At 40.5% G+C, this 13,351-nt stretch overlaps 1 long non-coding RNA gene across 2 annotated transcripts; it reads left to right on the top strand.

Annotated features, from left to right (window-relative positions):
• Positions 1-4,887: 4,887 nt before the first annotated feature.
• Positions 4,888-9,746, top strand: LOC109056059. Of its 2 annotated transcripts, none has more exons than XR_006153808.1 (4): positions 4,888-4,929; positions 8,377-8,481; positions 9,219-9,335; positions 9,656-9,746. It is a non-coding gene; the product is annotated as an uncharacterized LOC109056059 (long non-coding RNA). The 2 variants fall into 2 exon arrangements; XR_006153809.1 differs by lacking the exon at positions 4,888-4,929 and adding an exon at positions 7,738-7,765.
• Positions 9,747-13,351: the final 3,605 nt, after the last annotated feature.

Below are 13,351 nucleotides of genomic sequence, written 5' to 3' on the forward strand. Positions count from 1 at the left end.
GCGACAGCTCGGAAAGCACCGGCGTTGCCATGTCCTCGATTTTTCTGAGGAATTGGGATATTGTAACACTGCTGCTGCGGGTTGCTTTACATGTCCGCGAGTTGAAGCGACCCCAATAATGTGATATTTAGCGCCTGGAATGGAATTTGTTATTTTTTTTTTTTTTTTTTTTTTATCTCCTCAGGGACACCTTCTCGAAATGCAATTGGGATAGTTTTGAGTAGCAATTGGCGGTTTTGAAAAAACCTGGCAACACTGGAAAGCACTCGGAACTCCGCCAATGTTTCACTTCCTCTGCCGAGGAAAACTCCCGAAGCCTGTGTATCATCCAACACTACTAACGACCAAAACACATCATGACCCCCAGAGCAAAGCCAACTATCTAATGTGCATTTTGAGGAGGAATGTCAAACTCGCAATAGCTTGCAGGAGACGAACTTAACTGCAAATAACCACAGTGAAAATCAGGCAATAGCCTAAACGACAGTTTGCGCAAAAATGACAGCGGCGGTATCTGCAAACACAAATAGGATGTGAATAGCACGCTTTTATATCCATCGTGTTGAGAGCCGATTGGCTAGACCTTAATTGTAATGTGACGTGACATTTAGTCTTCCTAGTAGAACTTACGCTTACGCTTCAATTTATGAATTTAATATGCTTTTTTCTGTTTCTTCATGAAATCTGTCGTTTTGCTTGATCTTCACTTTATTCTTACTGTTTTGTGATTATGAATGCTGTTTTTTTTCATCTGTCTTTGGAGCTCCTGTTAGAGTTTTGCACACTTCAAATCATCACACATTATTCATCCTGTTTTCTCTGTTTGAATGCTTTATGAAAAAAAAAAAAAACTGTATTCATTGATTTTAAAATGCTCACTGATATCTTTGCACATTCTTTGCACACTTCAAATCATCACACATTATTCATCGGTTGCTTATATTTGTCTCTGTTTATTTTGACCATGGGGACCCTTTGAGAATCATACCGGGACTGAGAAAATGTAGGTGTTTTTTCTCACTTACACACACACACACACACACATTCTTGTATATGTGGCTTGTAGGGACTCTCCATCGGTGTACTGGTATTTATACTGTACAAAATGTATTTTCTATCCCCTTACCCTCCGCCTACCCCTCATACAAAATTTTCTGCATTTTAGATTTTTAAATAAACGCTGTTTAGTATGTTTTAACCCATTTGGTTTACAGAGAGTGTCCTCATAAACCATGTTTACATTGAAATACCTGTGATATCAAATTTGTCATTATATTCCTCATCAGTCATATATGCCAGAACACACACACACACACACACACACACACACACACACACACACACACACACTCAGAGCTCTGAAACTTAATGTACTTGTGATGTCTCTTCTTGTGTTCAAGATGCCTGTGATCTCACACTGGATCCAAACACAGCACACACTCAACTCATCCTCTCTGAAGGCAACAGAAAGGCAACACACGTTCAAGAGCGTCATCAGTATCCCCTGATCATCCAGACAGATTTGAGCAGCATGAGCAGGTTCTGAGTCGAGAGAGTCCTGCCTGGACGCGTTACTGGGAGGTTGAATGGAGCGGATGGGCTTATATAGCAGTGACATATAAAGGAATCAACAGGAAAGGAGGAAGTGAATCTTGGTTTGGATACAATGACAAATCCTGGAGTCTGTACTGCACTGAAAACAGATATTCTGCCTGGCATGATAATAAGAAAACTGACATAACCAGCCCTTCATCCTCTACTAGAGTAGGAGTGTATGTGGATGTGTCGGCCGGCACTCTGTCATACTTCAGCGCGTCTCTGACCACACACACTCACACACTTACACACATTCAACACCACATTCACTGAACCCCTCTACGCTGGGTTCAGGGTGTTTAAATCCTCTTTGTCTCTGTGTCAGTTTAAATAATCTGCTGTTAGAAACAACTGAGATGTCACAAAACAAATAGTCCCCCCCCCCCTATTTTTTCCAAGCAGTCAGAAACTTATATTTTTCCTTTTTTTCTAACATAACTCAACTTATAGACATTAGACAGTTTTGATGCTTTCAGTGTGAAAAACCATCTGGAATAAGAGTGTTTGTGTGTGTGTGTGTGTGTGTGTGTGTGTGTGTGTGTGTGTGTGTGTGTGTGTGTGTGTGTGTGTGTGTGTGTGTGTGTGTGTGTGTGTGTGTGTGTGTTTGTGTGAGTGTGAGCTCGCATCTTACGACTTGTGCAAAGAGACATCCATATTTTTCTCTAGGAAGGTGAATCACAAACATGCCAAATATTAAAAATTAAAGGATTGCGATGCATAAGATTTTTTTGTAGACTAATTAAATATAAAAAGCCTACATGTCATAATGGATAGTCATCGCATGTGTCAGAATTATGTATCAGAATATATTTGCTTGCGCACGAACAGCTCCGTTTCATCTCGGAGACGCGTTCTGTCTTTGAGCTTGGCAAATTCCGCCGTTGTAAATAGCAAATCTGCCCTGACACCAGCACAACTGGATCTTAAAGAGAATGAAAGATTGGACTCTGATTGTTTTATATTGCAGGTTACGCCCAAAAAACACCCATTACGCATTTAAGAGAGTAGGGACAACCCGTTTAGACCATGTGCCAATAGTGGATTTGGACACACCCTGAGTGCACCTGCACCGTGCGCATTACACTTTGCGTTTAGATCGTTAAAAATAGGGCCCTTACTGTTATAATACGTTATTATTGCATACTGTTTTGTAATGTACTGCAATGCTGAGTTGCAGGTATTTGCCACTATTTGCAAATAAGTTGTATAAATTGCTAAGAAAATACGCAATTTCACATGCAAATAGTCACTGCATAATTTAAATGAGAACCTCTTCTGCGACACTGAAATGATTTTCAATGCTGATAAAATCTTATTAATGTTAGATATTGTGACTTTAAATGACAGAGTCTTGATACATCATTTTAGTTGTTTGCAGAAGTTCATTTTTGGCTCCTATCTTTTAACTATTATTATTGCTAAAATTAATGCTTTATCTGTAGTTAAAACTATAATTCTGAGCAAGTCATGTGTTTTGTTGCTACCCTGGCATTATACTTTTAGTTTTTCTTTTTTGTTCTTCCTGTTTTGAATTTAAAACATTTTGTCATGTAACCTAAAAATGTGGTTTTATTAAAGTCAAAATAAATTACAAGCATTATTCATATGACTTAACCTACCCTGACCGTAAGCATCAGATCAGGTGAAAATGTCCTCTTTAAATGTAACAGCTGCACAGTGTGACACTGAGTTACTGGTTTTACTCAATAAATCTTTGCACATGATGAGTCACATTCACTGTCTGTCACGTTATGTGTTTATAGCTCAGATTCAGTGTTAGGAGATTCAGACTCTAAACAATGAGTTGAAACAGGTGATGTAGTGTAGTGTGTGATTACAGCATGTGTTCAGAGACAGTTTCTTTCTGATATCTCCTGTCATCTCTCAGTCTGTTTTCATTCTTCATCTTCATTGGTTGCTCTCTCATGTACTAAATATGGATGTTGTTGGAGTCTCTGCTGCTGGACGGGGGTCTCTGTGAGTGTGTGTGTGCAGGACAGTCATCTCTCCGTGGGACAGAGTCGCGTCTCTGTTCTGTCTGGATCATCATCTGACCGCTGTGAGATGACTGGCACATGATGAACACAGAGGAATATGACACACACACACAGGTAATCTAATCAAAGTGTGTTGTATCTTCTTTAGTAAGGCACTAATGACCAATTATGACATGTCTTAAAAACAAAAGAACTGTTTTTACTGAAGATTTGAGCTAGTGTTATACAGTAAGGTAATCACTTCTGCATGCGCGCGCACACAATGGCTGCGTGTCCTCCATGTTTATTATTATGATTTTTTTTTTTTTTTAGCTTAACCATCATGGAATGGAATGCACAGGATTGTGGGATATGATAGGCACTGAAGGATACATCTATGCTGCCTTCAAAACTCGATCAGATGAAGGCATCTCAGGAGACAGGAAGTGGAGTTGTCATTTGGATTTGGATGTGTCTGATGTCTTCCTAACCTCGGGAAGCTTCCTTCAAAGACAGCATTATTCAGCATTCGGAACGCATCCATTGAATCAGTCACAAAGTTATCTCTCACTGCACACTCTTAGTCTAGCAAAGTGTAAGAATTACAGAAATTCAGACACTTTGATCTTCTGAGACATACAAAATGGAGTCAGATTAGATCATGAAATGGAGTCAGATTTGAGTTTAACTTAAATTGAATAACTTGGCATGCTGAAAAGACCGAACAAACAAAAAACCTTCAGCCAGCACTGGATACCTTCCTTGGATCGAGTGCGTGGACCTTACAAAAGCATTGTAGGCAATGTATCCTTAAAGCTGAAGAGCATGATTTAAACTGTTTCTGTGGTTATTAAAAACAATAAAAAAAATTCATGAATCACATTACAAACCTTATTAAACATACCAGATGTTAACTCAAAACATTATTATTATTTTTTTTGTTAATAATTAAAACCAAGGTTGGAAATTCAAAATACAGTATGGATTAGTTTGGAGATTATGCCTTATCAGCACCAACAGCATTTTACTTATTTACTTATTTTATTATTAAATCTGTGTAATTTTCCCCTGATGTGGTAGTTAAAAATGTGCTTAGCTTAATTTGACGCCACTAGAGCTTGATTGCTTAATTGAGAAATGAATGACGTGCTTGACCGGTACTGCAGGCCACTAAAGTGAGAAAGTAAATCACTTGCGTTGTTGTGACTGTAATATGTGGGGAGGAGCTCATAAACGGGTCCACCAGAAAAAGAAACCGTTGTGAAAAACAGAAAAATAAACTACGCCATTTCAATGCCGCTTTAAAAAGGCGTTGTATTACTCTCTTAAAATCGGTGCAACGGTGCAGTATTTCATGGTAAGTTCAAAACTTTATTCTTAGTGTAACCACATGTAAGTTCATACAAAAATGAAGTGCTATGTTTTTTGGAGGGTAGGCCTATCGGTATCAAGTCAGTCATCTTTATTTATATAAAGATTGCGGTCAAAGCACTGAACAACACTAATTAGGAAAACAGCGGTGTCAATAATGCAAAATGACAGTTAAAGGCAGTTCATCATTGAATTCAGTGATGTCATCTTGCAGCTCTGAGTTCGTTTAAATAGTATCTGTTGCAATCAGGGTTGGCAATCAAGTCAACGATCGATATCGCTGTAATGAAGTGTCCCCAACTAAGCAAGCCAGAGGCGACAGCGGCAAGGACCCACAAACTCCATCATGACAGAATGGTCAGGGGGGGGGGGCAAAAGAAACCTTGGGAGAAACCAGGCTCAGTTGAGTTCTCCTCTGGCCAGACGAAACCAGCAGGTTCAATTCCAGGCTGCAGCAAAGTCAGATTGTGCAGAAGAATCATCTGTTTCCTGTGGTCTTGTCCCAGTGGTCGTCTGAGACAAGGTCTTTACAGGGTATCTGTATCTGGGGCTCTAGTTTGTCCTGGTTGTCCCAGTAGTTCATGTAATAACAAGTTTAACTGTTTTTTGCTTATTTGTAAATCAGATGTAGTGATGAGAAAGGGCCCGTGAGAGGCGTGTGTTTGGTGTGTGGGGGGTGTGTGTCTGTGTGTGTGTGTGTGGGGGGGGTGTCAGTAAGAAGACAGCTGTAGGGAAAAAGCTGTTCCTGAGTCTGCTAGTCCTTGTCCAGAGGCTCCTGAAGCACCTCCCGGAGGGCAGGAGGTTAAACAGTCTCGTGGTCAGGGTGTGAGGAGTAGACAGCGTTTCCTCTGGATGTCCTCAATAGCAGGAAGTGGTGGCCCGTGATGCGTTGGTTGGCAGTTTTCACCACCCTCTGCAGTGCCTTGCGGTCAGCAACTGAGCAGTCCCCATACCAGACTGTGATGCAACTGGTCAGGATGTTCTCGATCGCACACCGGTAGAAGTTCATCAGGATGGCTGAAGACAGCGGGTTCTTCTTCAGTGTCCTGAGGAAGAAGAGGCGCTGGTGAACCTGTGAGCCTCTGATACAGTCTATCATGAGAAAAACAAAAACAGATAGTTGAGAGGAGACCGACAGAGAGATGAAAAGAGACAGATACTTTTCACAGTACTCACTACATGGTAAGGAGTTAAAGAAACTATATAAGCCCACATGAAGTGGGTCTCTTCTCTGAATTTCTTCTCACTGACAGTGTCCCTAAAAAGTAATATGAAGTCACATGAAGGTAAATTTAAGAGGTAACACTTTACAATAAGGTGTCATTGGTAAACACTAGTTAATGTATTAATTAACATCAACTAACAATGAACAATACATTTGTTACAGTGTCTATTAATCTTTGATAATGTTAGTTAATGAAAAAGATTACAAATATGCTAAGAATTTTTTTTTTTTTTAAATGCATGCAACCATCAATGGCATTAATTACATTAATAAAGTCTTCTGCTCTACTTTAAGACATCTTTAAAGGCTCATTTTAGGCGAAATAAGACTTTTAAAGACCCTTTAAAGACCAGCACTTCAAATAATATATCATGAGACATGTCATAAATGTTTGAAATCGCACACATTTGCAATGACACGCTCTATGATTATGACCAAAGCATCCTTACAATTAAAAGCCATTAACACAAAACTCCACATTTTTAAGAAAACAAAAGTAATTAAATGTTTTTTGCTTTTACTGCCACCGAATCTCAAATCCACCATACCTTACGAAAACATCCGGAAGTGAATGAAAACTGGATATGCGCATTAATGCCAGTCAGTACGGCGCGCACGCGTATTTACTGTAAATACATAAACGTGACAACACCACGTTACTGCGCATGCGTTTTATAGACATACCTTACGTCACTTTGCACATGTGCGGTAAACACATACCTGACGTACATACGTGATGTCAACGCGCTACAGTCTGCAGTGAGGAGTACTGGTTTTAATAATAATAAAAAAATAAAAAACACTCATAATTAGATTCAGTAATGAACCCAGCAAAACTTAAATATATATAGCAGATTTATGGCTGATAGTAATGACGCTCGGCACCACTATGAGGGAGAAGTTCAAACCAGCTGACTACAGTAGTCTGAGCATCCTAGCTGCACTCTGAAGAGAACAGCATCTGATGCGAGATGAGAGCAGGAAAAAATATATTTTTATTTATATTTATACAGCAGCGTATTTGTGTGGTATGTGCATAACATAGTTCTTCATCGTGATCATGTAGTCATATAAAAATGAGCTGCTATTTAGGTTGATATTTTTTTTTATATGGGATACCATTTTTTGATGTTGTATGTGTAAGTGTGTGTTCCCATTATCTGTGAATTCGACAAAGCTGAAAAGCAATGTACTACCACATCTGTAGGCCTATTCCAAATTATGGTACAGTAATTAAAATAGTAAAAAAAAAAAAGAGATAAATACTGACCAACACAGCATAGATTCTAAGGCTGTAGGTTAGTTTAAAATGAAAACTGCTCACAGAGGTGCTGTAACAACAGTCTGATTTTCAAATTAATTTTTTCTTTTAAAGTTATTTTTATCTTTAATTATATTCCAGTTTTAAACTATGTTTCCAACACTCTTTGACAGATGAGAGGACGTGAAGAGACAGAAGATTAGGACGTTTCCTCTAAAATGAGTCAACAAGAGAAGAGAGAGAAGGAGGACACTGCCTCTAAATCAGCTTGTGATCAACCCACGAAGAGTCAGCCTCTCTGCCTTCAGTGAAGCAGAAATGACCCTCGGAACCCAAGTAAGACATTAACCATTTTAGCGTTTGGCAGACATTTTTATTCACGTGTCTTAGAAACATAGATTCCTGAAACATCTATCTATCCGATCTATCTATCTATCTATCTATCTATCTATCTATCTATCTATCTATCTATCTATCTACTCTATCTATCTGTCTGTCTGTCTGTCTGTCTGTCTGTCGGTCTGTCTTTCTGTCTTTCTAATTCTTAGCATGATGATAGATGTTGTTTGGGCCACTTTCCTGTTGAGAAAGGGCCACAGATTTCTATCTATGGAGCCCTGATGCCTCACCTGGTTGCCTACTGACAGCAACATTGCTAAAAAGTTGCCCCATGTATCATCAGCCTTAAATTCATCTCTAGTCTAGCCTGATTTCCTCAAAATAATCTTGGAACTTTGTTTTATAACACTTTGCTACTGCTTGCTTAAAATAAATCACTTTGTTGTATTCCTCAATTCTAAATTTGAATAAAAACATCTGTTAAATGAATAAATGTCAATCAAAGGTATTATAGACCCGCTACAGACAACAGCCAGTGTTTGAGACGAGAGACTGAGAAACAGCAGATTCACAGCAGGTTGGTCTAAAATGGAATTGTATTTGTCTAGTGTCAGTATCAGCAGGAAGAAAAGACAGCGATCAGAGTCTCCAGAATCCAGCGGTGTGTGTGTGAAGAGTCACAGATCCATGAAGCCAGTGACCTCTGACCCCAGGTAAGAAACTAGACACTTTTACATTTGTTCAGACGCTTTTATCCAAAGTGACTTAAGCTTAAAAGTGTGCTTCAGTTTTGACCCAAATGGATGTTTATGTGGGGGGCAGCTGTGGCCTAATGGTAGAGAGTTGGACTTGTAACCCGAAGGTCACAGGTTTGAGTCTCGGTGCTGGCAGGAGTTGTAGATGGAAGGGAATGAATGAACAGCGCTCTCTTCCACCCTCAATACCCATGGCTGAAGTGCCCTTGAGCAAGGCACTGAACCCCCAGTTGCTCACCGGGCACTGGATATAGCTGCCCACTGCTCCGGGTGTGTGTTCACGGTGTGTGCGTGTGTGTTCACTGCTGTGTGTGTGCACTTGGATGGGTTAAATGCAGAGCTCCAATTCCGAGTATGGGTTGCCATGCTTGGCAAATGTCACGACTTTCACTTATAGCCTTGCAAAGTAACTCCTACACTTCATGCCAAGTTAATAAATGTAAATGTAATTTTGTAGTGCATTAAACTATATAGTATGTTTGTGAAAAATTAAAGTAGTTCACTTTCAGAATGAAAACTCTTTCATCATTTACTCACTCCCCACTTGTTCCAAACCCTTATGAGTTTCTTTCTTCTGTTGAACAGATGAAAAATGTTGGGATCTGAACAGTTGATGAGCCCCATTGACTTCCATAGTATTTTTTTGCTACAATAAATGTGAACTACTCCTTTAAGTTTTGTTTGTTGTTTATCAGCATCACAAGGAGGAAGAGACAGAGATCTCCAGAACCCAGCAGTGTGTCTGTGAAGAGTAACAGGTCCATGAACAGACCCCCTGTATTCAGTGATTCAGCAGTGACCTCTGACTCTCTGTTAGTATAAACATTTACTTACTTATTTATATTGTGAATCTCAGATGAACAATGATTTAATTAATATAAAAAAACAGTAAATGCACATTAAAATAAGTTAATCAAAATATGTACTTAATAATATTCAATATTCTAAACCCTGCCTCTGCTTATTATAATTGTAGATTTTACTCAATTAAGGAACATACTTTTATATACAAAGCTGCTTTTGAACATACTCATCTTGCATTACCCATAATACATTTTCATATCTTAGGTGGAATACATTTCAGGTGGTCTTTTAAGCATCACTGATCTAAGCTGAATTGTCTTTTTTGCAGGGGCAAAATGCATGACACAGATGCAATCAGCTCATCTTCTACCTCCCACCTCTCAGACCCACATCAGAGATGAAAGAAATGAAGCAGACCTACAGAAACACACACTGGAGACTGGAGACTTGCAGAGAGTCAAGGACCAGCACAAAACCAAGCATGAAGATCAAAGTATGTCGAGCTTTATTTGAGGGAAACAAATTCCAAACAGAAGGAAAAGTCTCCCTGGAACAGGATCTCACACAGCTCTTTTCATCATAGGGGAGAGAAGAGTGAAGGAGTGAATACACAATTGACCATGAGTTTCACCACCAGATGTGCGCACATAAACCACAGCCAGAACACAACACTCACAAGACACTCCAATCTACTGCAAATGACATCTTTAAATGCCTCATCTGAACCCGGATGTGAGGAGAAAGAGCAGATCAAAGACTGTTCTTACTAAGGCATCGCTGGCTAATCGGAAAAAAAACGTCTCTGTGCAGAAGTTCATTCTGGACTGGGGGCCGAGGGAAAAAGGCCAATCAGGATGTAGATTTCATGTTTTTGTGCTTCCATTTCGAGAGAGCTGAACTTGAGCCGAGATCATCAGTACAGTCTTTCACAGACTTTCTGCTGGACTTTCATCCTGATCCATCAAGATCTGGACTCACAGATTTATGAGGAGTGTAAAGTTGTGTTCATCTTTGATGGTCTGCATGAAAGCAGAATCACACTGATGTTTTCAGATGATCAGAAAAGTTTTGTGATGTGACGGAGACTTCATCAGTGGCTGTGTTGATGTCAAACCTCATGAAAGGAGAGCTGCTTCCCTCTGCTTGCATCTGGGATCACCTCCAGACCAGCAGCAGCCAATCAGATCCCCTCCAAATACATCAACCCGTTTGACAGACATTCAGGGCTTCACTGAGCCTCAGAAGGAGGAATATTTCGGAAGAGAATCAGTGACCAGCTTCAAGCCAGCAGAAATCATCTCACACATCAGGAAGAGCAAGAAGGCCTCCACATCATGTGTCACACCCCGATCTTCTGCTGGATCTCATCCACTGTGCTTCAGAAGCTCCTGGAAGAAGATCTGAGTGCAGAAAACAAAATCCCTCAAACTCTGAATGAAATGTACCATCCACTTCCTGCTGATTCAGATCAAACATGAGGGGAAGCAGAAGTATGAAGAGAGAGCTCCAGAGAAACTCCTGCAGTTCAACAGAGAAGTGATTGTGAAACTTGCTGACAGTGGCTTTCAAACAGCTGATGAAGGGCAATGTGATGTTCTTGAGGAGGACTGATTGAGAGCGGCATGCGGCATAGACATCACTGGCGGCTTCAGTGTATTCTGGGATTTGCACTGAGATCTTTAAGGAGGGAATCTGTGATTCATCAGAGGAAAGTCTACAGCTTCATTCATCTGAGCGTTCAGGAGTTTCTTGCTGCTTTCTATGTGTTTTACTGCCATGCAACCAGCAATACAGAAGCATTATTAGGATTTCACTGCATAATTTACATAAAAAGAGCAGTAGATTAAAGCCCTTGAAAAATGAGAATGGACAGCTGGATCCGTTCCTGCGGTTCCTGTTGGGCATCTCACTGGAGTCCAATCAGAGACTCTTGCAGGATCTACTGACACACACAGAGAAAGCTCAGAGAGAGCATCAGGAGAAACCACACAGTACATTAAAGAGAAGACAAAATTATGGACATGGACTCTCCACTGAAAGATCCATCAATCTGTACCTCTGTCTGCAACTGAAAGTGAAAGGAAACTATCGAGACTCTGTCCAGAGGAGATTTCAGTTGTTTGTGAAATCAGACAAACACTCAGAGAAAAGACAACCTCTCTCCTGCTCACTGCTCAACAATCTTCTACATGCTTCAGATGTTAGAGGAGCCACTAGATGAGCTGGACCTCAAGAAATACAACACATCAGATGAGGGCAGAAGAAGACTGATACCAGCTGTGATCAACTGCAGAAAAGCCCTGTGAGTGTTTAATTATGTGTTACAGTAAATAGTCTTTCCTCAATGGAATTATAGTTCTGTTTCGTATAACTAATTGGATGTTGTACATCTTGAGTTTTATTCTGTTCTTTTTTAACTTTCTAGTAGAAGACTGATATTATTTAAATAACACTTATAGAATGAGTTTAAGGACCATAAATTTTTGTGTCTTTCAGTATTGCCTGGCTGTTAACGTGACTGCTCAGGATTGTGAAATTGTAATCACCTCAGCTCTGGCAATCCTCAGACTCATGTTCCTGAGGAGAGCTGGATCTGAGTAACCAATGACCCTGCAGGACTACAGGAGTGAAGCTGCTCTCTGATGGACCTGGAAGAGTCCAAAACTGTCAGTGCAGATACTGAGGTTTGAGTCTCACGTTAAGTCATTAAATATGCGGAGTCATGCATTTAAACAGATTAATGGGCCCATCATACACCTGGCGCAACTGCAACGCAAGGCGCAGCGCCAAGTGTGTTTGCTATTTTCAGTCCGGCGCTATTTGCATTTTCCCGTTCCGCGCCCACATCGGTTACATTAGCAAATGCATTTGTGCGCCCATGGGCGTGCTGGTCCTCCCACAGAGGTGTGTTGCACGGTGCATTGCTATTGTATTAAGGAGCTGAAAATAGCCCTGCGCCATAGACCAACTCCGCACCCTGGTCTAAAGTCTGGCGCAAATGTTTTTCTTTGTTATTTAAGCACGTTGTTAGTACAGGCAGGGCATGGGTCCACAACGCAAGTACACCTGCTGGCTTATTAAACACCGGGACAAACAGCAGACCACACAACATGCCAACATATTAAAAATTAAAGGATTGTAAATGCATATAAGAAAGTGTTTTGTCACATGCTAATTAATATATAAACAATGCCCTACGTTGTTCATAATGGATAGTCATCGCAGATGTATCAGAATTAGGCTATCATTAGTAGGCTTAATCTATTGCTCGCACCGGAGCAGCTACGTTTCCATCTCGGAGAGACAAACTCGCGTTCTGTCTTTTGTAGCGATTGCCAAATTCCATTCCACCGTGTAAATAGGCAAATCCGTCATGGCACGGAGTGCTAACTGGCTCTTAAAGGGAATGGAAGATGAGCACTCTAGTTTGGTTATTGCATGTTACCGCCACAAAAAAAACCATTACTCATTAAGAGAAAAGAGAATAGGGGACCCAAACCGTTGTAGACCATGCGCCCGGCGCGCCAACCGTTTTTCCGTTCCGTTGTAAAATAGCAAAAGGGGATGGACCACACCCTGAGTGCACCTGCGCCGTGCGCTTTACACTTTGCATTTAGATCATTAACATAGTGCTAAGGTTCCATATAAACATTAACAAGCCATCCCGTTTCCTATTTGATGTCTCTTGTAGGTTGGTCAGGCTGTATGGTGAAGAGGAGGGAAGGCTGTGGGGGGTATTGTCTTTCGCTCTGAGTTCAAATCCTCACACTGAGAGAGTGGATCTTAGCTACAATACCCCGTGGACATTCAGGAGTCCACCTGCTCAAACAAAACGGAGGATACAAACGCTCATGAATTGATACTCAAGTATGTGGAGTTACAGAGGGGGGTTTACTAACGATAGAGGGGGATTTTACCTCAAGAGATGACTTCAAGTACTGAATCAGCTCAAGTTTGGATTCAAGGGTTTAAAATTAACTCCACTAAACCTGCAAAATGCTGGGTAGAAATAGACTCATGACAG

The sequence above is a fragment of the Cyprinus carpio genome, chromosome B1 (genome assembly GCF_018340385.1).
Source record: "Cyprinus carpio isolate SPL01 chromosome B1, ASM1834038v1, whole genome shotgun sequence".
NCBI lineage: Eukaryota > Metazoa > Chordata > Actinopteri > Cypriniformes > Cyprinidae > Cyprinus > Cyprinus carpio.